Source organism: Myiozetetes cayanensis, unplaced genomic scaffold (genome assembly GCF_022539395.1).
Source record: "Myiozetetes cayanensis isolate MyiCay16 unplaced genomic scaffold, myiCay2020 scf4, whole genome shotgun sequence".
In the NCBI taxonomy this organism is placed as follows: domain Eukaryota; kingdom Metazoa; phylum Chordata; class Aves; order Passeriformes; family Tyrannidae; genus Myiozetetes; species Myiozetetes cayanensis.
This window is the reverse complement of record NW_026087631.1, coordinates 46820949-46845745: the sequence shown is the minus strand read 5'-3', so window position 1 is coordinate 46845745 and position 24797 is coordinate 46820949. Positions and strand designations below refer to the sequence as shown.

Below are 24797 nucleotides of genomic sequence, written 5' to 3'. Positions count from 1 at the left end.
TGATTTCATCAAATCAGTGTCAGCAAAACCAAACCGAATAAATTCATAAGATAAAATCATAAACATGCATGGATTGTTTGTCATTCCTTTTGGCTGGAAAATCTATTTGTGAATGTAATATGTCAGATGCAAAGAAGCCATGTCCCATTCCTAATATTGGGAGGATTTCTTCAAAATACGTCCAGTGCCTAGGTTCTTTATACTGTAGTACATGGTTATAAACTAAACTTTTTATTAAAGCAATTCCTGAAATGTTCATGAACACTGACTCTGTATTTTAGCATTTTCCTCATGTAAACAATTCCAGCAAGGCTTTAAATGGACTTGCTAGTCTAATCTCTCATGTATCCTGTTCTTCCTGAAAGAAAAAAAATACAGGGATTAAGGAATTTCCAACTGCCAGGAGTTTGTTTCTCTTGTTTTTTTTCCTTCTGCCTCCAAAACATCAAGTGAATTCACTTAATTTCTGAAGAATAATTAATTTCTTATTAATATTTGGTTAAAATTCTAGCGAGGTTGAAGGGAGAGAACTTTTGGCATTGGCTTCAATAGGAGGACATTAAGTTACATATTCCAGTACATATTGCTACACAGTACATATTGGAGATTTGTTCCTTAGTGCAGAGATTTGGGAAAAAAATAATTTGTTTACTGGGTTTATTATTTTAGTTATTGATTTCAATCTGGTAAATTATTTATCAGGTCAGCTTTGGAGATAGGATTTACCTCTGGTGTGGCAAATAATACCAGAATTTAGTAAAAAAGGAGTTAATGTAATTTCTGACTAACCGAGGGGAAACCTTCTTTCTTGTGAGCCTGGAGAATGGAGAGAGGAGTACTAGACAAGACCCTGGAAAGACTGGCTGTGCAAAGTTCGTCCAACTACCTGCCCTTGTTAGAACCAGTGCCATCAGTAACATACATAGGGTGTTAGCAACTGGAGGCTCCTTCATGAGGGGCACCGAAGTGCACATTTTTCACCCAGACAGTATCTCTAGAGAAATTTACTGCCTGCCAGGAGGTTGCATCTGTGGTGTAACAGAAAGGCTGCTGAGTCTGGTAAAGCCTGTGAGCCCATTCTAAGTAGAATTGAATGATGCTGCAACCAGGTGACTCAGAAATATCAAGAGACTTTTAGTGCCTTGGTACTTCAAGTTCCTTGGAACAGTCACTTGGCTATTGTTCTCCTCAAACCCTCCCAGTCAGAGAAGGGGATTTGAGAAAAAGGAGATGAACAGGTGAATGGCTGTCTGCATAGCTGGTGCCATGCTCAAGGTCTCAGCCTCTATGATCTTTGTACACCTTTGAGAAATTTGACCTGTTTACAGTTGACAGGGCTCAACTGACCAAATATGTGCAAGAATGCACTAGACAATAAGCTGTCTGGACTTATAGGCAAAGAATTAAACTATATTTAATATTCTAAGAACTCAGGAAGAGCCAGGGACTCCTGAGACCCTGAGAACTGCCTCAAGAGAATTAAGATAAGTTCCTTTCAAAAGGGTGTGGGGCTAATAGCCCAACTAAATGCTTCTGTACCAGTCACTCAGCATGGGAAACAAATATGAGGAGCTGGTAGCTGCTGCTCAGGTGAAAAACTATGAGCTGATTGCTAACACAGAAATTCAGTGAGATGAATTGTGTGATTGGAGTGCTGTGATAGTGTCATAGGTTTACTTGTTCTAAAAAAACAAGTGGGAATTTTTTTCTTTCCCCCACATCATTATAAAAGAGGGATGTTGAATGAGGGAGGGAGAGGGTGGTTCTTTTGGCTAGGGTGATTGACATACGTGAAAGAACTGGCCACAGTCTGCATTCCAGACTGATGTCCCTCAGAAGACTGTGGTGGGGAGGTAAGTTTTTTTCCTCTCTTCAGGAAATGACAGGCACTTCACGTTTGCCCTGACTCAGGGAGGAGGTGTGTGTGAAGGGATTCTGGGGTTTGTTTTATTTTTTGGTAAGGTCACCTGGCTGATTCTGACCCTGTTTCACCTGTGTTCTCCTGTGCCCTGCCCTGCCCCCAGCAGGACATGCTTGACCCTTCTGCAAAGGAACCCTTGGGGGAGTCCTGGCCGGAGCCAGCTGGTGACAGCGTGAGTCTGTGGGAAGAGCCCTTTTTTTTACCTCTTTTCCCCTTCCCCTTCTTGGTGGGGGGGAAGATCTTCATTTTTTTGGCTCCCATGTCCTGGGGCCCCATGTGGAGACCACTAGAGCCCAACCCTGCCAACCACCACAGAGCAACTGCAGGCTTTGCTCCTGCAGTAATCCAACAGCTCACCCTGCTGATTGTGGTTAGAATTGTGCCAAAAGGTGGAAAGTACTGAACGTTTTTTTTCTTGGAGAGAACTTTGGATACAGGATTATTGTTTAGTTGGTTTTGTGTTCTTTTGTTGTTCTGCCTATACATATATATCCTTTAATAAAGGGCCGTTATCTTTTTTTCTCCATATTTCCTCAACTGGAGCCTCTTAATTTCAGATTTACCATTGCTTAGAAGGGAGGAGCTTGGTCTTCTTCATAACTCATCCTCTGTAGCAAACACTTAAGTCTCATTAAACTGAGACAGATAGATGGCTACAAAGTATTCAGAAATGACAGGCAAGGAAGGAGAGATGATGGAGTTACTCTCATTGCTCAAAATGTCGTTGAATGCATGAAGCTATCTATGAAAAAGAGCAATGCACAGGTCAAGAGCTTATGGATGAAATGTAGATACCAAGCCAAGAAACAAATATTTGTTTTCTGTTAACAGACAGAAAAATACAGACGTTGATGCCATTCTATTTTAATTATTTTACTCCCTTTTTGTAGTTTATTTATTGTAAATGTTAGGCATACTTTTTGGTGTGTTTTTTTTTTCTTTTCCAAATTTTTTCCCCTAAAGCTGTCATTGAACAGTGCTATTCCAAGATGTGTTACAGCAGATTATGACGCTCTTCCTCCTGATTTTGCCAGAAAGAACAGAAAGGACAGTGTGGCAATTGCTCTTATAGTTACACATTTCCTGCTTGACAGGAGCATCTGATATTCCTTAGGTCACTGCACTGCTTTGCACTGCAATACTGTTCTGGCTGCAGTAGCTATTTCAGAGCTGTACTCAATTTTAGAAAAAAATTGGGGAATTTTTATTGGGGGAAAAAATTGTGGAAAAAATAGGGAAAATGTGAAATATTTTAGAATTAAAACACACATAGTTTACCATCTGATTCTTCAGGTATTGTATTTTAATTCAGCACAAAATACAACTCTCTCCTGTTTTCATTTTTGTTGTAAAACCTAATGGGCACTGAGAAAGATGTGTGATATCAATCACCAGTTTTTCACCTTAAACATATGAGTAGAAAGTGATAGCATAGATGCTACTGTGAACCAATCTCGGTATGTGTCGTGGTTTTGCCCAACAGCCAACCCCTAGGGCTGAGGATGGTTTTGTCCAGGTGGATTTCCGGACAAAAAGCCAATCAAAACTCTTAGTGATGCCTTTGCTAATTATATATTTAAGAAAAACGGAAGAGAAGGCTTGTGCAGTTGAAATTAGGCAGCCATGTGGGAGAGGCAGCAAGTCCCAGGTGGGGGCCAGGCCCTCTCCTCCCCCGGCTTGGGTGGGAGGCAGGTGTAGCACTGAAGCCCCCCTTCTCTCATGTAAGGGAGTGGAGAAAAAAACACTTTAGAGAAGAACTGACTGCTTGGATGACAAACACTGCAGAAGAAATTCCAACAAAGAGATAACAAAGTGTCCAAGGTTGAAGCTGGTAGCTGCAAGAGAGAGAAGAAAAGTGCAAAGGGGGACTTGTTTCTCCCCACTTTCGCTCTCTCCCTTCAACAGGGAAAAGACTGAAAAATAATCCCTACCACCTGTAGGAGTTTGTTGGGGTGAGGAGACCCCATGTTGCTCATGGAGGAGCCTACACTAGAGTAAGTTGCATGAGGAAGCCGAGACTTCATGAAAAGGACTCAGATAAGGCAGAGTCCTGTTGAAGATTTATGACGCTGAAGGGATGAGGCTTACATCAGAGCAGACGGCTTGGGTAAGCTTGGGATCCGAGTGAGGGATCCATGCTGCTACTGAAGATTTGTGACCTTGAGAGAGAGCCTTACGCCAGAGCAAACGGCTAGGGGAAGATTTTGGGATCCGAGTAAGGAATCCATGCTAGACCCATGTCGGAGAGGTCTATCAAGGGCTGTTCTCCTGTGGGGAGGGACCTCCACAAAAAACAGGGATGAACTCATAAGCCATTATCCCCTGTAATCTCATGGAAGAAGATCCATGGTAAGCAAGTGTCCCCTTGCAAGACCATGGAAGAAAAACCTTCAGGGCCTGGGTAACTCCCAGCCTCTGGTCTTAGCCAAGGAGGAGGGTAGGCCCAGCCCTGGAGGCCAACACAGAGCAAGAAAGAAAGAGAAAGAGTTCCAGCTGCGACAAGAATGCTGCAGAGTTATTGAAGAGACCTGGAACTCCGAGAATGGAGAAAGAGGCTGCTTCTCCTCCTTGGACTGATAAAAAGCGGGGAGAAGTATTTTCTGTAAATACATAGCACTTTTACTTAAGTAGGATTGTTATAGATGTAGTTCTTTAGTAGTTTTTATTTTACTACTAATAAATGTTCATATTATTTTCCCCAAATCCAGTCTCTTTTGTCTGCATAAACCTTGTCTCAACTAATAGTAGTTGTGTGGGAGATGTGAAAGCAAATCGACCCAGAGCAAAACCACGACAGTATATAAGAGCATACTTGATAGTGACTGTTAAGTAGTGTATTTTACTCCTTTGTCAGATCTCAGTCCAAACTCAATGAAACAGTCTGTACTCCCTAGATTTATGTCAACATGATTCCCTACAATTTTAGAGTTCTCTCTGTTCTGAGGTCAGAATCTGACCCTTATTCTTCGTTGTGACTAATTTCAACTCTGCCAATAGTCTAGGGTTTGCATAATGACACTTTTTAAGTGATACTACATTCACATAGACTAACCAACCAACCCAGGTTTTGTATGAAAAAATATAATACAATTAATCACTATTTACATATTTTATACTTAATCTGACATATGTACTGGTTAGGTAGCAGATGGACTGTAAACAGACCAACACTGTCTCACAGAGTTTGTAGAGTAATTTAGCATAACACAATGAATACAAGTAGGAAATAAGAAGAGGAAAGGATACGCATTAAAAATATGTACAAGAACTGAATTGTTTTATGTTAGTCCGTGGTAGCCCAAAATGGCAAAGCTCAGGCTGGAATGCTGTTTTCATGCTTGATAAAGCCTGAAGGACTTAAGCTTTTCTGTCCAGTGCTGAAAAGCAGTTCAATATAGCCCTTAGTACCTGGAACAGAGTGAGGAGATGAGGGAATCAAGTTTCTCTTCCTTATAACCCTAAAATAGATAGTTTTCACAGATAAGTTTGACAATTTATTTCTTTTGCTAACGCATTCTATGGGACTGGAAATTGTTAAGACAGACCTAATAACACCTAATATTTTTGGAGAACTATTGAATACTTTCAGTTCCAGTTCACTAGCATGTATCCAGTCAAGGTGGACTTACAGTGTTGCCTTTCGATGAATGTAAATTTCTAACCTAAGCTGAACTGATTGTTGTGGATTAGTGTCTAGTGCACAATTTTTGTGTAGCAGAACTCCAAAATACACTGGAAAGCTAATGTTTCTTCTACCTAACAAACAAAGAAACTGGAGGATAATCCATAGTTTGGAGATTTAGTTGCCATCTAGGAAGAAGAATCCAAGTCCTTTTTGAAATATATAGTAGTATGTAGTTCAATATGCCTTCCTTGCACATAATAGCCCCAAATCTGTATAAACAGTAACAGGCTCTATACAAGTTCCTCCAGCAATGGAGATATGCTACTTTTTTCCCCATTTCCAAGCTTGGCTTAATTGCAATATGTGTTTCACATTGATGAATAACCTGTGCAATAGCATTCATGGTTGAGTTCACCACTTGACCATGAACCCATCTATATGCTGCTCTCTTCCTGGATGACCAGAGGTGTCATGAACCCCTCAAGCTATAAATAATTTACCTTATGTTGCCAATCCAGATCCGCCTGTGCCACTTCAATCTGAGTAGCCTGTTGTAGTGCATTGATAAATAATGAATGATTTGAAACTGAAATCAAAAATAATATGCATTTCTAGCCTTACTGGATGTCCAATGAGTTCTGAAATTTGGAACTTTAAAAATTCCCCAGACTCTGCACAAACATCTCTCTATAGTGCTGGACCACCCACTCAGGAAGAATTTCTCCCTTTAGCCCAATGAGTTATCCCTCAGTGAAATTTATGATTGCTACCTTTTGATCTTTCACTGTGGACCCTTGGGAAGAATTAGTCTCTCTCTTCTCTGCAACCACGTTCCAGGTTGTGGAAGACTGATACGAGTTTTCCCAACGCCTGAGCCTTCTCTTCCCCAAGCCAAAACAGCCCCTCTACCTCAGCCTCCCCTTTGAATGCTTTGAATTATTTGAATTTGCTCCAGCCTCTGACCACACTGGTGGCCTTCCCCCTGCTGGACATGTTTTATCCTTATCCCTCTTGTACTTGGTCCAGCTTATTTCAGATCCAGGTTCATGAGTGCTGAGAAGAGCTAACTAGGCACTTCCCTTGACTGCTGATTGTGCTCTTACAGCCTGGTATTTGTTTGAAGTTAACTCCAAGAAACATCCATACCTATTGAACATGAGTTTGCTTTTTCAATTTTTATTTAGGCTTGGTAGTCTTTGCATGTTTTATAAAATATAGCTTATTTATGTTTGTTTGTTTAGTTTTTTGGTTTTGTTTGTTTGTTTTTTTTTAATTAGGACACTTGCTGAATGTTTCATCTCTACTCAGATGTTTTCACAAAAATGTCAAAAATTTGTATTCCAAGTACCTACAGTCTAGTCATGTTTTCTTGATGCTAATCAAGAATTTTTAACACTGTTGGGTAGAAAAGAGGGGAGAGAAAAGATGTGCACAGAGCCAGAGACACAGATGTATATACAGGCAACATGATACATACTTTGATTTTTTTTCTTTATAAATACTGGTTTATTCTTAATACTTGGAAGTTGCAGGGAAAAAGTAAAAGATAATGTTTTAGCTTTTAATGGTACTTTCTCTTATGTTTCTATTTTCACCAAGCAAAATACATATGCATCTTTTATTTTTCATTCTGAATGCTCTTTTGAATTATTTTTCATGTTTTTCATAAGATAATGTGCATTGAAAATGCTCCATGTGGATGAAATATGGAATATATTTGCTAATGCTTACAAAAACAATGTCTTCTTTACATTGTGTATATTCAGTGTTTATTTTAGAGCCATTAGGAATGGGGAGTTCTTTGTGCTATTGTAAAAAAATATAAAATACTATATGGGAGAAAAAATCTTAGGCATGAGGATAAACTAAATACATCTTCAAATGGTACTCATCATTTTTGCAAGCATGTCAAATATTTGTCCCATATCACATTAATTACCACAGTAAAGTGCAAAGTTTACCAAAGAATATAATCCATCTAAGCAAACTAGGATATTTTTTCTGGTTTTTCAGGCTTTCAAGGATAAAAAAGGAGGTAAAGCAAAACTCGATAGTAGTTATTCAATTTTTTTTTTTTTAATTAATAACCCCTGGAATTATGCCATTTTTTTTCTGATTGTAAAAACCTATTTCTAGCTTTTGAAATGCACTCATAGTTTTTCTTTCTTCTATGATCAATTCCTAATCTGATATTATAACATAATTTTTACTGGAAGATAGATCTTCTGGTTTTCCTTCAGTTTGAAAAGAATAGAGAAATCATAAACTTATTAATAAAAATAACATTTTATGTATATACCTTATTAAAAGTGTACCAGAAAGGGAAAGTCATAAAGTTCTCACCTTCTTGCTTTATAGGAGAGATCTGAGACTTTAAATTTTTTTTTTATGCTGAACTAGGGGCTTAAAATTCTAGTGACTAAACCAATGTCACAATTTTTTGTGTGTTTTTTAGAAATTTTGTGGCATAAATGGAAAGAGAAGAAGTAAGGCATTCATTAAATTCCAAATTTTCATTTTTGGTGACTTTGAAGTAGTCATCATTGTTTTATTTTACTTAGGTAAGATTCACTTAAGATTATTGTTTATAATTTTATTTGTCCTTGTTAATGTGTACTGTATGATGTAATACTAATGCTGCGATGCTTCCAGGCTGCAGCTGCTTCTGAGATTAGAAAAAACCTCAGTTGCCTAAAGTTGATTAAGTTTATATCTTGACTTCCAATTAACACCATTGCCAGAAAATTGAAAGCCATCTGGTCTGCAAGGCCTGACTGGAATCTTACATTTGAGTTGCCTTATCATGCTGAACAAAAAATAATTTTTCATTTCTTTCAAACCTTTCCTGGAGAAAATTAATATTATAAGAAAAAGCATACTTGCCTCCATTTCAGAATTCCTTTTTCAGTAGACAATGAGATAACTTACTCTATATTGCAAAAGTATCCTTCTGTGTTCTTGAAGAACATAGTCACTTTCATGCTTGAGTAAAAATGAGACAGATCTTCACATCTGTATTAGCAGGAAACAACAGATACTTAGGACATTTATTTACACTAAAATAAAATTAATAACTTCAAAATGTTAAAATTAACATCTACAAAAAAGGAATCGTAACATGCTTTGTAGTCACTATAACCACAGTGCAACAAATGCTGACTATAAACTGCTTTTGTATTGAACACCGGTTCAATATGTCTTCACAAAAATTACTCAGTATGTAATTTTGTTCACCGAGTAACTTGAAAAATACACTCTATTCTAAGGAAATTTGTAAGAAGGAAAAACATAGAGTTTCATGAAACTCTTGTTGCTGGTTTTTAATCCTGCTTTTTTCACACAACTTATTTCTACTAGGCCATTTGCACGCATATTCCCAGTGGTAGGATTTTACTCTACTAATTTGAGAATGGCAGTGTGCTTTTTGTGCACCAGTATCTGCAGTTCCTTCTCTGCAAGGCTGTTCTCAAATCCTTCATCCCCAGCTATTATTGATACTGGGGGTTGTCCTCATGCAGATGCAGGACTTGGCTTTTAGAACACCATTCTCATGGACTCTCTTCAAGCTCGTTCAGACTCCACTGGACAGCATCCTGTCCCTCAAATGTGTCAAATGAGCTACTCAGCTGCATATCATCTGTAAACTTGCTGAGGGTGCATTTGATCCCACTATTGATGTCACTGATGAAGATATTAAGCAATCCCAGTATCACTCATCACTGATCTCTATTCAGACATGGAATCATTAACAAATACCCTCTGGATGCAGCCATCCAGCCAGTTCCTTGTCTGCCAAATATAGTCCATCCATGAAACCCATCACTCTCCAGTTTAGAGAAAGAATGTTGTGGAGAACTGTGTCAAAGGCTTAACAGAATCCAGGTAAATGACATCCCTTCCCTTGTCCACTGATACACTTGCTCCATCATAGAAGGCCACTAAGTTGTTCAGGTAGGACTTGCCATTGGTGAAGGCATGCTGGTTGTCTCGAATCACCTCCCTGTCCTCCATATGCCTTAGCATAGCTCCTAGGAGGATCTGTTCCATGATCATTGTGGGCACAGAGGTTAGGCTGAAAGGTCTGTAGTTCCCAGAGTCCTTCTTTCTACCCTTTTCAAAGATGGGTACAGTGTCTTTTTCTAGTCACTGGAGACTTCGCCTGACTTCCATGTCTTTCCAAATATCATAGAGAATGTCTTGACAACTACATCAGCCAGTTCTCTAAGGAGTCTAACATGTGTCTCATCAGATTTATGTATATTCACAGGTGGTCACAAACCTGATCTTCTCTTACAGTGGAAGGGACTTTGCACAAGTGCCTGCCTTGAGGTTCACCAGCTGGAGAGGTGTGGGAAGAGAGATTGTCAGTGAAGAGTGTAGCAAAAAATTATTGAATATCTCAGCCTCATTCTCATCTGTTTTTACTAGTTTGCCAGCCTTATTCACTGGAGGGTATGTTTTCTTTGACTTTTCTGGTTGACATACCTGTAGAAGGAAACCCTTTCTGTTTTAATTTGTGTCCCTTGTCAAGTTCAGCTCCAGCTGTACCTTGGACATCCTGACACCGTACCTACACAGCGAGGCAGCATTGCTGTACTATTTCCAGGATACTTGTTGCTGTCTGTGAATCCTTGCCTTTCAGTTTAACTAGAAGGTCCTGACTCATCTATGTCAGTCTCTGTTTTCCTAATTTTTTATCCCTAGGGATCAACAGCTGTTGTGCTCTAAGGAAAGTGTCCTCAAAGACCTACCAGCTCTGTTCTGCTCCCTTGTCCTTGCCAGTTTCCCAGGGGTTCCTACCGATTAACTCCTTGAGCAGCTGGAGTTTCCTTTTCCAAATTTCGGGATGGGTCCTGACTTTACTCTTTACCTGTCTTATATCCCTCAGGACTGCTGATGCCACCAGTGCATCTTCACTGCAGCCCTGACTGCCTACAGTCTTAACGACACCCATCAGCTCACTTGTCTGTTGGTGACCACGAGGCCCAGTAACACATCTCTTCTGGTAGGGCTGTCTATTGCCTGGCTTAAGAAGTTATCCTCCATGCCTTCCAGGAGTCTCCTTGATTGACTACAGATTGCTGTGCTTCTTTTCCAGCACATTTTGGGGTGGCTGAAATCCTCCAGTAAGATGAGAGCTGGTGAGTTTGATGCCTCCTGTAGCTGGAGTAAGAAGGCTTTGTCACCACTAAGTAGCCTTTAGTAGACATTAGCCAACAAGGTTTTCTTTGTTGCCTCAGTCTCTGATTATCATCCATTAGGTTATGACCTGATTGTGGATGCTCTTCAGAGGAAGCCCTTCACAGTCATTTCTTGGGTAATCCCTCTGCCCCTCCTTCCTTGTCTGTCCATTTTGGACAGCCTGCAGCCATTGATAGCTGCCCTCCAGTTACAAAATTCATCCCACCAACTTTCAGTAATGGCTACTAGTTGTTAGCCTTTCAGCATGACAGTGGTTTTCAGCTCCTTTTTTGTTGCACACGCTGCATGTGTGGATGTAGGGGTGCTTCAGCTGATCTGTTGGCCATGCCACCTTTTCAGAAGAACACACCTTAACTTCCTTGAAATTTTTCACTGATATTCACCAATTGGCTCTTTCACCTCAGAAGCCCTTGGCACATCTCTGTAAGATAAATGTGCTGCATCATACTCAGCACAATGATTAGTTATAAGAAAATTAAATTATTGATTCTAAGGAGCATCAGTTTACAATGAACTATGGTTTAAACCTCTAAATTTTTAATTGAAGAAGCTTGTATCCCAACACGAATTCCTTTCTGCTGATATGTCAGCGTTGTGAGTAGCAATCTCAGCAAATAGGATGTAAAGAGAAATAATACTTTTAACTTCTGGCAGTTACTTCTTCTTTGGATACCTGCCCAAGTGGTTTTTTTTAAATTTTTAAGTTAGGCAGCCAGCTCTGTCATCCAAGTTGTCACCACATTGCCTGCCTGCCTGCCTTACCCCGAGCCTCAAGGTTTTTAGAGTGGCTGTCATGAAGTCAGTATGTTTTTCATATGAGGGAAAGCTGAACAAATGTCATAGCATAGGAAGAAGTTCATTTCAGCATTTCAGATTTTAGGATACCTTTTTTTTCCCCCTTTCTGCTTGAGATATATGTGAACTTTACTATTTAAAATGAGGAGCTCCTTGGGGAATCCTGTTGATTTTAACTAACAATGCTAAAGCCTTTGTGGTGTTAACTTTTTTTTAAAGGTTGTTCAACTGGGGATGGTTTTCAATTGATAGATTCTCACTGTGGGGAAACGATGATGGGGCTTATGAAATATACCAGTGGAATGAACGTATGTGTTGTGCATTGTGTTTGTCTTTAAAACTTATTATTAAATATTTTGGCAATATTCTTTAATTTTTCAGGTTCTCAGATAGCAAGAGATTGAGTTTTGTCTCTTTCGCTAAACATAAACTATCTTTCAACAGCAGTTAATTGTTAATGTATAATAAAAATATATTAAACATCTTTAAAAGCAGCACAAAACAATTGTCAAGTAGTTCATATAGGATAAAAAGTAATTTTGCCATGAGGGATATTTTTAATATGCCAGTTATATAATAAATTCATGGCATAACTTAATTATTAAAATATCTTTATCACTTACAGGTTAGAGTACTTTTGACTCAAAGAACTAGCTGTCATTGCAAAACCTCTTCTGATGATTTTTGAGCAGTCTTGGGAATCCAGAGAGGTCCCAGCTGACTGGAAGCTGGTGAACATTGTACCAGTTTTCAAGAAGGGCAAGGAGGACCCTGGAAACTTCAGGCCTGTCAGTCTCACTTCAGTGTCTGGTAAAGTCTTTCTGGGAGATATTGAGAAACACCTGAAAGACAATGCAGTCATTGATCACAACTTCCTGAAAGTCCTGCTTATCCAACCTGATTTATGACAAGGTAACCCACTTAGTTGATCAAGGAAAGCCAGTTGATTTAATCTTTTTGGACTTCAGAAAGGCTTTTGATACTGCCTCTCACAGTGTCCTTCTGGACAAAATGTCCAGCTCACAGATGGGTAAACACATCATGTGGTGAGTGAAAATTGGCTCATGAGTTGAGCACAGAGAGTAATAGTGAATGGGGTGACATCGGATTGGTGACCTGTCACTAGTGGGGTTCCACAGGGCTCCATCTTGGGCCCAGTGCTCTTTAACATCTTCATTAATGACTTGGACTGGAAGCAAATTTGCAGATGACACAAAACTGGGAGGAGCTGTTGACTTCCTTGAGGGCAGAAAGGCCCTGCAGAGAGACCCTAACAAATGAGAGCACTGGGCAGTCATGAACCACATGAAGTTCAGTAAGGGAAAGTGCCAGATTCTGCACCTGGGATGGGGAAACTCCAGATATACAGACAAACAGGGGAATGAGATGCTGAAAAGCAGTGCTGTGGAAAGGGACTGGGGGTCCTGGCTGATGGGAAATTGAATAGGAGTCAGTAGTGCCCTGGGAGCCAACTGGGTCCTGGGAGGCATCAGGCAAAGCATCGCCAGTGATTATCCCACTTTACTCTGCAGTCGTGTGGCCTCACCTTGAATAGTGTGTGCAGTTTTAGGCCCTACAATATAAGGAAGATATTAAGCTATTAGAGAGTGTCCAAAGGAGGGCAACAGAGAAAAGCCTTGAGGGGAAGCCCTATGAGAAGCAGCTGAGGTCACTTGGTCTGTTCAGCCTGGAGAAGAGGAGACTGCGGGGAGACCTAACTGCAATCTACAATGTCCTCATGAGGGAAAGAGGGGGGACAGATGCTGATCTCTTCTCTGTGGCAACCAATGACAGAACCCAAAGGAATGGCTTGGATTTGAGTCAGGGGAGGTTTAGGTTGAATATTAGAATTTGTTTCTTGATGCATAGGGTGGTTGGGTGCTGGAACAGGCTCCCCAGGGAAGTGTCACAACACCAAGGATGTCTAACGAGTCATCTGTCCCTTCATCCAAGTCAAGTATCAAACCTTGGGGGACACCATTAGTGAGAAATCTCCAGCTAGACCCTATACAACTGATTAGGACCCTCTGGGATCTACCATTCAGTTCTCAATCCATGTCTCTGTCCACTCATACAGTCCACACTTCCTGAGTTTGCCTCTGTAGATGTCATGAGAGAAAGTGTTGAAAGTCTTGCTGAAGTAGAGGTAGACAATATTCACTGCTCTCCCCTTATCCATCTAGGTAGTTGTTTCTTCACCAAAGGCAACTGGGTTGTTTCTTCATCAAAGGCAACTTTGAAGGTTGATTTACCTTTAGTGAATCCACGCTGACTACTCCTGATCATCTTCTTGTCATCCATGTGGACAATGGTGACCTCCAGAACCAGGTACTCCATCACCTTTCCAGAGATTGAGATGAGGTTGACTAACATTAGTCACCTCAGTCCTCCCCCATGCCCTTTTTGAAGATTGGGATGACATTTGCTTTTGTCCTGTCCTCAGGCACCTCTCCTGATCACCATGACCTTTCAAAGGTGATCATGAGCAGCCTCGCTATGGTGTCCATCGGCTCTCTCAGCATTTGTGGCTGCATCCCATCACAGCCCAAGGACTTGTGGATGACAAGTTTGCTCACGTGTTCTCTGATGCAATACTCCTCAAGCAGGGCAAAATCTTTATTTCAGCATTCCTTTGCCCTGGTCTCATGGGTCAGAGAGACCCAGATCAAAACCTTAGTGCTGGTATTGTCAATGAAGAGTAATGCGAAGGCGGCACTCAGTAGCTTTGCCTTCTTTTCATCCTCTTACCACAGTTCTTCCCCCTCCATTTAGTAACAAGCTTACATTATACCTTCTTTTACTTTTGTTACTGATGTACTGGAAAAAGTTCTTGTCATTGGCATCCTTGGCTACCAATGTATCTTCTATAATTTAAACTGAAATAGCCTTCAGACTTTTTATACATTTACTGATGTATTTAGCGATATCTAAACTCTTGATAAGAACTTGTTGGTTGTGAAATAGTGTTCATTTATATCAATTTAATATTCCGTGAAAGCAAGACACTTGGTGGATTCTGGGTTTTCCCTTGGTTTAGCTGCTACAGAAATTGATCTGTTAGGTAAGATTCATTTCACTTTGGAAGTGATTGTTACTAAAAATAAAGTACTTTCAATATTTGAAAACATTATTTCTGTCTTTATTATGTGATCTTAGCTTTCACATTACCAAATTTGTTTTTATAACGTAAGCAAGAAGATTCTGCATATTGCAATAATTTATAAATACCTGCTTCTTTTCCAGTAAATCTCTCTACAAATTTGGAAGTCTTTGACACACATAGGCTCTTTTAAGGGCATAGTTGCAATTTTTGCCCCTTTGTTCCTTATTTCTAACATGGTGATAGATAAAGATCCATGCAACATAAAGGGATTTTGAACATAAATTTATTCAAGTATGAAATTGTGACACAACAGCAACAAGAAAATATGTAATTAGTTTACTAAGATTATTCAGGTAGGTAAAAGAAAAGGCAGAAATAAAATATAATTTCAAATAAGACACAAATTGATTGGAGTGTGAATGAAGAGCTAATATATAGAAAGTGTTACAAATTAGATTGTCTCATCTAATATAATAAGTATATGACACATATGAAGTATTCACAAATATTCAAATTCTTATATGTTGGTCTGTGATCTTTCTGTAGTACAATTTTGTGAAAATGAAATATTTTATAAAATCGCAGGCTTATGAATTATCAGTGGAATGAACTAGTTATGACTGACCACCAGAGACATGAGACCACAGCTCATCATATAAAGAAAGATTTTTCTTCTAGGAATTTCCTGTGCAGAAGCTGATTCAATAACACTAATTGTTAAGAGCTGAATTTTAAACTCTACATTTAATTACTGTTCTACCCAGATGCTATTCCCATTAGAATTACTACATACCTGCATATATATGTTAAAATACAACATAAATTTGATTGCATTGCTTAATATGGATATTGCTAAAGAAAATTTACTAGTTAAGATTCCAAGAGAGTGTATTTCACAACCTTAGAAAAGATATTAAAACTGAAGACTTTCATCAGGAAGAGTGGATGTAAGGGGGGAGTGTTACCTTTGTTTAGCTTCTTTTTTCCAGTTCTGCCAACTGCTCATCCAATTTTCCCTCTGCAACATCAGAAATAGGAAGAGTAACTTCTCCAACTCTTTACCTTACTGTATGGTGTTGCATCAGTGCATATTAGTTGAGGGCCAATGCTGAGTTCATATACCGCCGTTTCTCCAAGAAATAAATGCGTCATTCTAAAAATCAGCTAATATCCTTCCTGCTCCTGCCCTCCTTCCCACCTTTCTCTCCCCCCATTTTCTGTAGTAAGTAAAATAAAAGCAAATTCATATAGCCATAACAATGGGAAGATTGCAAAATATGTATTGTGTCCCTTCTGCTGGAATAGAGCATGTTCTCTGAAGGAGCAGAATTTATGATTTCTTTGGATGTGTTTTAACAAAGGAAGGATCAAAAAAAAAAAAAAAGGCCCCCAAGTCTACAGAATTAATGTGAATATTGGGGAATGTGAAAACTCTCTGCCTCTCCCATTGACTGGAATTGTGAATAGGTGAGGATTTTGAACAGAGGCCTCCTCTACTGATTTCTTGGGAAAGGGAGCATAAGTTTGCTGATTTTATCAAATGCAGTACAGAGTTACAGACAAGAATTACAGAACATTCTAAACTGGAGAGGACCCACAAGAATTGTTAAGTCCAACTGTTAAGTGAATGGCCCACACAGAGAATCAAACCTACAGCCTTGGCCATGTTAGCACCATGCTCTAAGTATCTGAGCTAATCTTGTTGTGTAGCTTCAGCTGCTACTGATTCTCTCCAAAATAAACTAAGATTTTTCTTATCTTACTTTACTTCAGGGGACTGACTCTAGAGATTAATATGTTCCTCTAATTACATTACTTTATCCATCCGTGAAATTTGAGTTCCATCTGAATTAATGATTTATTTGACCTACATAAAATTACAGTGTTACCTTGGATATGATTTGTCCATTTTAGTACCTTTGTTTCCACTTGTCTCTGTTCCACTGAGATTCCAGTTGTCTTGGAGTGTAGTCAGTTCTTTAAGTATTTGATGTCATACTGTAGAACTCCGTTTTACAACTGCTTTGGACAGCTTTCCTCATAGTACTTTAGTATTTTGGGCTCCCCTTGATTACAAACACGATCTTAAGTATGCTGGTCTAAAAACTAATCTAGAACAGAGGCTAAGATTCTGTAAATGTTGCTTCTGAAATTTTCAAGATAAACAAGTATATTGCCTACTTGTACAATTATTTCCTATTGTAAGAGCATTTACTTTTTTTTTAAATATGGGGTTTTGTTTTGGTTTGGTCTTGGTTTTTAAGGACAATTCCTTAATATAAAGCTATTTTATTTCTAGTATTTGTCATTGAAGAGAAGGAAATTTCAGTGTCATCTCCTCTGACATTCAGGAAGCATAGGAAGGTGAGATGCTGTAAATATGCTTCTATAACATCAAGTCATAACAGGAGGAGCAATTACAATAAATCATATTGAATTCAGCCTTGAGCATGCAGGATGTACATATGTATGCTCAGATGTGTTATTTTGTGGGTGGTACTATTTTGTGGGAGGGCAGAGTACATGATGTTTTTGCAGAGAAGGAAAATGTCTGTGTGCAACATCTAAGGGCATCTTGATAAGCATTACATTCACATTGTTTTATCTCCCTCTGCTCTGTGTTGCCTGCATAATGGACAGCAGGCGTTGCTGCTAGTATTTACTGATGTGTGCGATTCCAGAAGTACAAGGACTCAGGAAAACACATACTTAGAATGTGAACTGGCAGAAATGTCTACTCTCTTGGCAGAGCAGCCAAAAAAGGGAAGGTATTTATTGAGAAGACACACAACAGTCCTTTTCAGTTCATGTTGTGTAGAAGCCAAGGACTTGCACCTTGCTTTGTCTTCTACTACCGTTTGGCAAAGGCAATCCATACTCAGTGGAAATGAAAATAGGTGATCTTTCTGACTTAGTCTCTATTCGATGCTTTGTAGCAACTGTCTGCTGGTTTTTTTATTGCATGACTCAGAGTATGATAGAAATTTTAGCAGTAACTTTGTTTAAACTTGTGAGTTGGGGGGTTGATGGATGTCCTTTGCATTCATCTGCTTATATTCAAGCCTGACTTCCCCTGGCCTTTAGGCAGATCAATGGGCCTTCTACTCTTGAAATGAAAGGTGAAGGATTGAACGAAAAAATCAGAACAATTCTTGATGAAAGTACTGCATTCATGCCTTATAGGCAAATTGCTGTTTAATAGGTTACTTGATGTGCCAATTCTACAAGTTTTCTGAGAGAGATACTGAACACATACTTCACTATTAGTTGCTGAAAGCATTGAACAGGTCTCTATTTACCATATCACAAAAACAGTCTGGGGATTTAGTTTTTTTGTTTGGTTGGTTGATTTTGGTTTTGGTTTTTTGTTTTTATTTTTTACTGCTATGTTTGCTAGATTGTTAAATTGTTTAAACAGATGTAAATCCTTTTGTGTGATATATTGTTTTAATGTATGCCACTGCTTGTGTTAAGAAAATAATTGAAGCCTTTTACTTTCTAATTCTTCATGAAGTAGCTATTTATATTGTTTTAGTCAGCATAGTCATATTTTTAATTGAAAACCTGATCATATTTTTAATTATTTAATGACCAAATTAATTAAAATTGAAAATGTAGTGGGATATTTTTGCTGTGTTTGACAGCAATTGTGCTGGATCTACTAAACAAAAATTGAATCAATCTGTTACTGCACCTGCTCAAATTTTATTATTCATTTATTATGAATGACCTTGAAAATAATATTTTGACAAAGCATACATTATAAACATTGCGACAAAAATTTCACTCTTGAGTTCTATTTTCACCTCTAATGGGTACCAGGCAAGAAGAAAAATGAGTATTTGGAATAGTAAAGTGCAAATGGGAGGTTTAGTTTTTGTATCTAACTTACATGTACATACTTGTTGCAAATGTTACACTTCAGGTTAAAAAGTCAAAATTATAAAAGTGACAATTAGTCAAAACTTAGGAAGCAGGAAAAGGAAGATGAAAGATGGAAAACCTCAAAAGATGCACAGAAAAGCTTTAAGAATCAATTGACAACAGTTACTGAGTGTTAATAGGTTTCTGATTGCTCCAGTGTTAGGACATGCATAGTCTTTTTGCCGGACTGTATATATGCATGAAAAATACTGAAAGCATTTGCTGAAAGCAACAAGCCTGTTGCATGTCAAACCTGTCTGAAATCTTGTTTTCAAGAATTCTTCACATTCACATCTTTGCAATGTCTTATAGCTGTACAAACCTAAGGCTGACCAATAGACTCAGCTACAGTGTCTGTATCTCCTTATAACTTGAGTAGAAACAAAGTGTAAAGAGAGAAATTACAAAAACCCAACACTCAAATTCTAGATGGAGAAGAGAACAACCATCATGCTGTGGTAAAGAACAAAAGGGAGTTTCCTCTCCCATGCAAGCATACACTTAAATATTTTGTTTAATGGTGAAACAATATACTTCAAAATGATAATGTAGTTCCCGGCTACGGAGTAGTATGTAGATTGTTTCTGGTTTATGTGTTAGACCAAAGGAGTTGTAGCAATTGGAAGTCAAGGTTCTAGTTTTGCCAAGAATACTAATAATATAGTAGGAAATAAAATTTTGTTTCTTTGCTCTTTTGCATTTTTACAAACGTTTTTGTTTTGCACAGGATCTAAGCATAGCTCTTTCACATTCCTTTCTAAATTATTTGGGGGGTTTGCATAAATTATTAAGAATTTCTATCTTTTCTGTGAACTTGTAGTAAGTCCCAGAAAGTAGAGACAGAGACCACTTTGTTTCATCAGCAGTTACTTCATGTTTAAGAAACCTTTTGAGAAAATGGGTATAAAGAAAAGTTGTCAGTAGAAATCACTGATTTCTTCCCCCATGTCATAGGCTGGAAAAGAGATGTTGGAATTTTTTCCCTAGGGTCCTGTTTCTGTCCTCCCCCATTTCCCCCATCTGTTTTTTTCCAGAATGCAGGGAGTTGGGGGGACAGAGTGAAGCCCCGCGCGTTGGGCAGCGTGGGAGTGGGGGAAGGGGGAGGTTCCCAGGAAGCATGGTTGGTGGAGGCATGTCTGGGGAGTCTTTTGTTCAGAGATTTTTGGTTTTGCCAGCAGACCCAACAGAGGGCGGGGGGAGGGGTTGCCTGGTTTCGTCTGCCTCCTTTTCTTTTCCTGAGAGGAAGTGTTTTTTTTCCCCACGGGACACCTCGCGGAGGATGACTGAGAGAGAGAGAATACCATCTCAGAGCAAGGTATTCTGCTTTTGGGACTGCCTGTGGGAAAAAGGACTCCTTCATAGCTTGCTGTGAAGCCGTTGGCTGCTGGCTGGTGCGGGTGCACATGGCTACGAGCAGCTGTTGAACTGCTGGGACAGTCCTGCCTTCCCCACTCCCTTTCCTCCTGCTCCTGATTGCCGTGCATTCCCCTTCCTGCCCCATCTTCTGGGGAACTGGGACTCTGTTTTGTTTCTTCTAAAAGTTTTTGATTGCACCATTTGTTGTTTATTCAGATTTTGTTAATAAAAACCTGTTCTTTTCCTTTTCCACAGTTCCACCTGAAGTTTCTTAATTTCTAAGTTGTAATCTTGTTAAACTAAGACACCCCAGTTTTTATGTTCATCCAAATGGAAAGAGTTTAGTGTTACATTCTCAAGTTATGGAATCCTACTCCCAGTTCCCCTCATCCTTGGGCTTTTCATATCAAGTTGTTTTTCTAACAGAAGGCAATTAGTTAAATAACTATGTCTTGTTGATTAGCAGATGGACTAGTTCTTCCTCACTTTCAAAGAAAACTCAAATACCTCCCTCCCCCCAATCCAAAACCCAAGAATTGGAATAATCTTTCAAATTTTTCTCTAGGAATTTAAGATTGCCTTTGACATAAATCCTTGTTGTACATGGAGTTCAACAGCACAGGCAGAACCCTAGGTCTCCTACCTGAATGAATAGAATAGAATAGAATAGAAATAATCGAATTGAATCGAAACAAATTGAATCGAATCGAATAGAATGGAATAGAATAGAATAGAGTAATTGGATGGAAGATACCGATCATCTAGTCCAATATGCCTGACCTCTTCAGGGCTGACCAAAAGGTACAGTATGTTGTTAAGGCCATTGTCCAAATGCCTTTTAAACATTGGCAGGCTGGGGACATCAACCACCTCTCTAGAAAATCTATTCCAGTGTTTGACCACGCTCTTAGTGAAGAAATGCTTCCTAATGTCCTGTCAGAACCCCCCTGGTACAACTTTGAACTGTTCTCGTGTCCTGTCAGTGGATACCCAGGAGAGGAGATCAGCACCTCCCTCTCTACTTTCCCTCCACATGAAGCTGTGAAGAACAGTAAGGAGGCCCCTCAGCCTACTTTTCTAAACAAACTGAGAATCTTGAACTGCTCCTTATAGGACATACCTTCTAGCCCTTTCACCAGCTTCAGTTCAATAGAATGGAAGAAATGCTTGCATCATCAATTTTTCCTTAACAGTACATATGTTGATATATCACTCTAGGTGTTTTGACTGGCTCTAAGAACTTCTTAAGGTTTTTTTCATGGGTCACAGTATCTGAACAGCAGTTTAAGATAACCCTGTGCTGGTTTTAGTATTTTGGTGGGTACTTGGGTGACTGAAAGTATATAAAAGCCTTATTATAATATGGATAAATGGAAAAGAAAGAGGTTACTGTGTAAGACCTCTTACACAATACTGTGTATTGTGTCCTAGGCCAACACTGCAATGCCTTAATTCATACTTGTCATGATACATGCTATAGGCACTGTGCAGGAAAAAATTGTGGTGAATTCTGTTTTCTTCCTAATACTATAAAGGTCTTTGCGCAAGGCAACTGAAAACTAAGATGGGAAAATATATATAGGACAGAAAGGAAACTCTGTAGCATACGTGAACACATTAATTTGACCAAAACAGTATGTTACCTCTAATGCACACATTTTTGTCTCATGGAGCTAAGGTATAAGGTATAGAGCCTAAAAATAGAACATAGTTTGATATGCCAAAAAAACTTTAATCCTCAGATACAAAGTGAATGTTCAGTCCACTGGGACTTCTACACTTGATCCAGTCTCTTGTTTTATCGTGGATGTTATTTTCTGTGTGAATTTCTATTATTTCTATAAACCTTTGATATACTAGTAGGCTGACACAGTTATTCCAAAAAAGATGTTTGGTTCCAGTGCATTAATGTTATGAATACTTATTAAATGATGTAGTTAGCATTAAGGGATTTTATATACAGTTATAAACTCATTAGACCTATCTTCACAACAGGAGACTTCTTAGACAGAAGTATCTGATATTTTCCTGAGACACTGTTTTCTCTGAAGTGATGCTTATTATTAAAGCCTATTTTCCTCCACTGTTTCATTAGCTTAAGTTTACTGAAGTACTTAGAGATCTTAGAGGGCTCTAAATAATTACATGAACATCTAAGAAAACCGACTGGGGTATTGCTGATTAAAATTTTTCTCTCTTCTTATTTTGGATGACACCAGGAAATGAGTGTTCGTTTATGAATGAGCATTCCCGAAACCACTACATGGCAGTTTATGCTCAGAGTGCAGTGAGGTAAATGCTTTTTAGTGAAATAGAATCATAGAATGGGTAAGGTTAAACCATGTCTCTAAGCATCACATCTACATGTTTTTTGAATGCATTCAGGGATGATGGTTCCACCATTTCCCTGCTCAGCTTGTTCCACCACCTTTTCCATGAAGAAATTTGTCCTAATATCTGGTCTAAACCTCCCTTGGTGCAACTTGAGTCCATTTACTCTTGTCCTATTGCTTTCATCTGGGAGAAAATGCAGACCCTCTCCTCACTGAAACCTCTGTTCAGGAAGTTGTAGAGAGGAATAAGGTGTCCCCTGAGCCTCCTGTTCTCCAGGCTAAGCAACCTCAGCTCCCTCAGACACTCCTCATAATAAGTCTTGTGCTCCAAATAGTTTGCCAAAGGTATTAAAAATGCAGTAAAATCATGTAATGGACATGATAACTCAGTCAAAACTTCTGGAAATCTGGTACATCAGAAGACTCTACAGTACTCCTTTTGGCTTGAGTTCCACGGCAGTCTAATCCAGTAAGCTAGTCTGTGTTTAAGCTATTTTGAATTGGTTTAGATGAGAATTCATAAGGATCAGATTTTCTTCACTCTGAAGTTTGCAATGGTTTGTCTCTATATTTATTTGTCAAATATTAGTGTAGATTTCTTAAAATAAGATTACATTTGCCACGTTTTCCTCTGCTTTTGTTTTCCATTTTTTCCTCTGTGTGTGTATGTATATGTATGAATTATACACAATTCATAATCACCAGTGAGGAGTTTACAAATATATGGGTGTCTACAGTCCAAATCGTAGGCTATGCAATAAGAAAATTATATTATGATATCCCAATGTTTTTCCATTAATCTTTAAGTAATCCACTAACCAATGCCTCATATGAGCCTAGAAAAATACCTTACTATTATTTGAACATATACTTCCTTTTGGTATATTTCTGTTCTAACTGAAATGGCTCTTGTTGCACTGCTGCTGTTTGTGAAGACCAAAGCTATGATTGTTATCGGAGTTTTGCTTTATACTATGTTTAAAGAAGGTAGAAACACAGAATCAATTAGGTTGCAAAAGACCTTAAAGATCATTGAGTCAAACCGTAAACCTAACACTGCCAAGTCCAGCACTAACCCATGTTCCCAAGTGCCACATCTGTATGTCTTTTAAATACCTCTATGGATGGTGATTCTACCACTTCCATGAGCAGCCTGATCTGACAGGCTTCCATGAAGAAATTTTTCTTATATCCAGTCTAAACCTTCTCTGACACAACTTGAGGCCATTTTCTCTTGTCCTGTTGCATGTTACGTGAGAGAAGAGACTGACACCCACCTGGCTACAACCTCCTTTCGGTTAGTTGTAGAGCATGATAAGGCCTCCCCTGAGCCTTTTCTCCAGGCAAAAGACCCCCAACTCCCTCAATCACTCCTCATAATACTTGTGCTCCTGATGTGTTCACCAACTTTGTTATCTTTCTCTGGATATACCCCACCATATCATTGTCTTTCTTGAAGTGAATGGGCCCAGAACTGAATACAGAATTGGGGTGTGGCTTCACCAGTGCCAAGGAAATAATCACTTCCCTGGTCATACTGGCTGATACAAGCCAATATTTCTGATACAAGCCAAGATGCCACTGATCTTCTTGGCCACCTGGGCACACTGCTGGCTCGTGTTCATCTCCTTTCAACTCCCAGGTCCTTTTCCACCAGGCAGCTTTCTAGCTACACTACCCCAAACCTATAGTGCTTCATGTGGTGGTGCTGTGACACAAGTGCAGGATCCAGTGCTTTATCTTCTCCAAGGTAAATGCTTTTCTGCTAGTACATTTAAAACTTTAAATTTTTTTCTCCTGTGAGTCACAGGTGTTACAGAAATGCCAGTAACAACAGTGACAGTAATAAATTATTTGGTTCTAAAGATTTTTGCTATAGGAAATTTTTGCTGGTATGGTTATAGAGTAGATCATAACTGATTAAAGAACACACAGATAAGAAATTACAGGGCTTGAAAAAGATTTAAGGGATAAATATTTTAAATTAAAAATCAGTACCCCCTACTATTTTTTTCTCAAGAAAGACTAACATGAAAATTCATAATTTCATCTTCTTCTTCATAAAATACTCCAATAGCATAAATGTGCTGCTGAATCAAAAACAAGGAATGCCTATTATACTGTGAAATTACCAATACATCATTTAGAGATGCTTTTGGGAGTCCCATATTGTTACAATTTGTATGGAAGCAGTCTGAAGATAAGAGGTTGCAGAACAAATGAAGGTCTAAAAAGTAAATTGAAAAAGTTAAACAAAATTAATAAGAAGACCACTTGAAACAAATTAAGTAATAATTAAAAATATTTTAGTAAGGTAGAGAAAACGTTGAGACTATAAAGAATTCACATTATTGCACAGGAAAGAAAAGAAAGATTATGGAATCTCATTCTTTTGCTAGAATCAGTGTGACAGTACTCCATTTGAAACCAAGCAAAGAGCAAGCATGAAAATTCATAAGTAATAAATTGTATAACCCTGAAGAAGTGAATGGTGAAGAAAGAAACTTTTCACAAAATATAATAGTGAAAAGAAACTGT

At 38.7% G+C, this 24797-nt stretch overlaps 1 long non-coding RNA gene across 1 annotated transcript in view; it reads right to left on the bottom strand.

The window, feature by feature from the left end:
• Nucleotides 1-8476: 8476 nt before the first annotated feature.
• The window catches only part of LOC126647667 (uncharacterized), a 62178-nt gene continuing 45857 nt past the window's right edge, over nt 8477-24797 (bottom strand). The window contains exons 3-4 of the long non-coding RNA XR_007630637.1: nt 15612-15664; nt 8477-8558 (exon numbers count right to left, since the gene is read on the bottom strand). This is a non-coding gene — a long non-coding RNA (uncharacterized LOC126647667). The remainder of the gene's footprint in view (nt 8559-15611; nt 15665-24797) is intronic.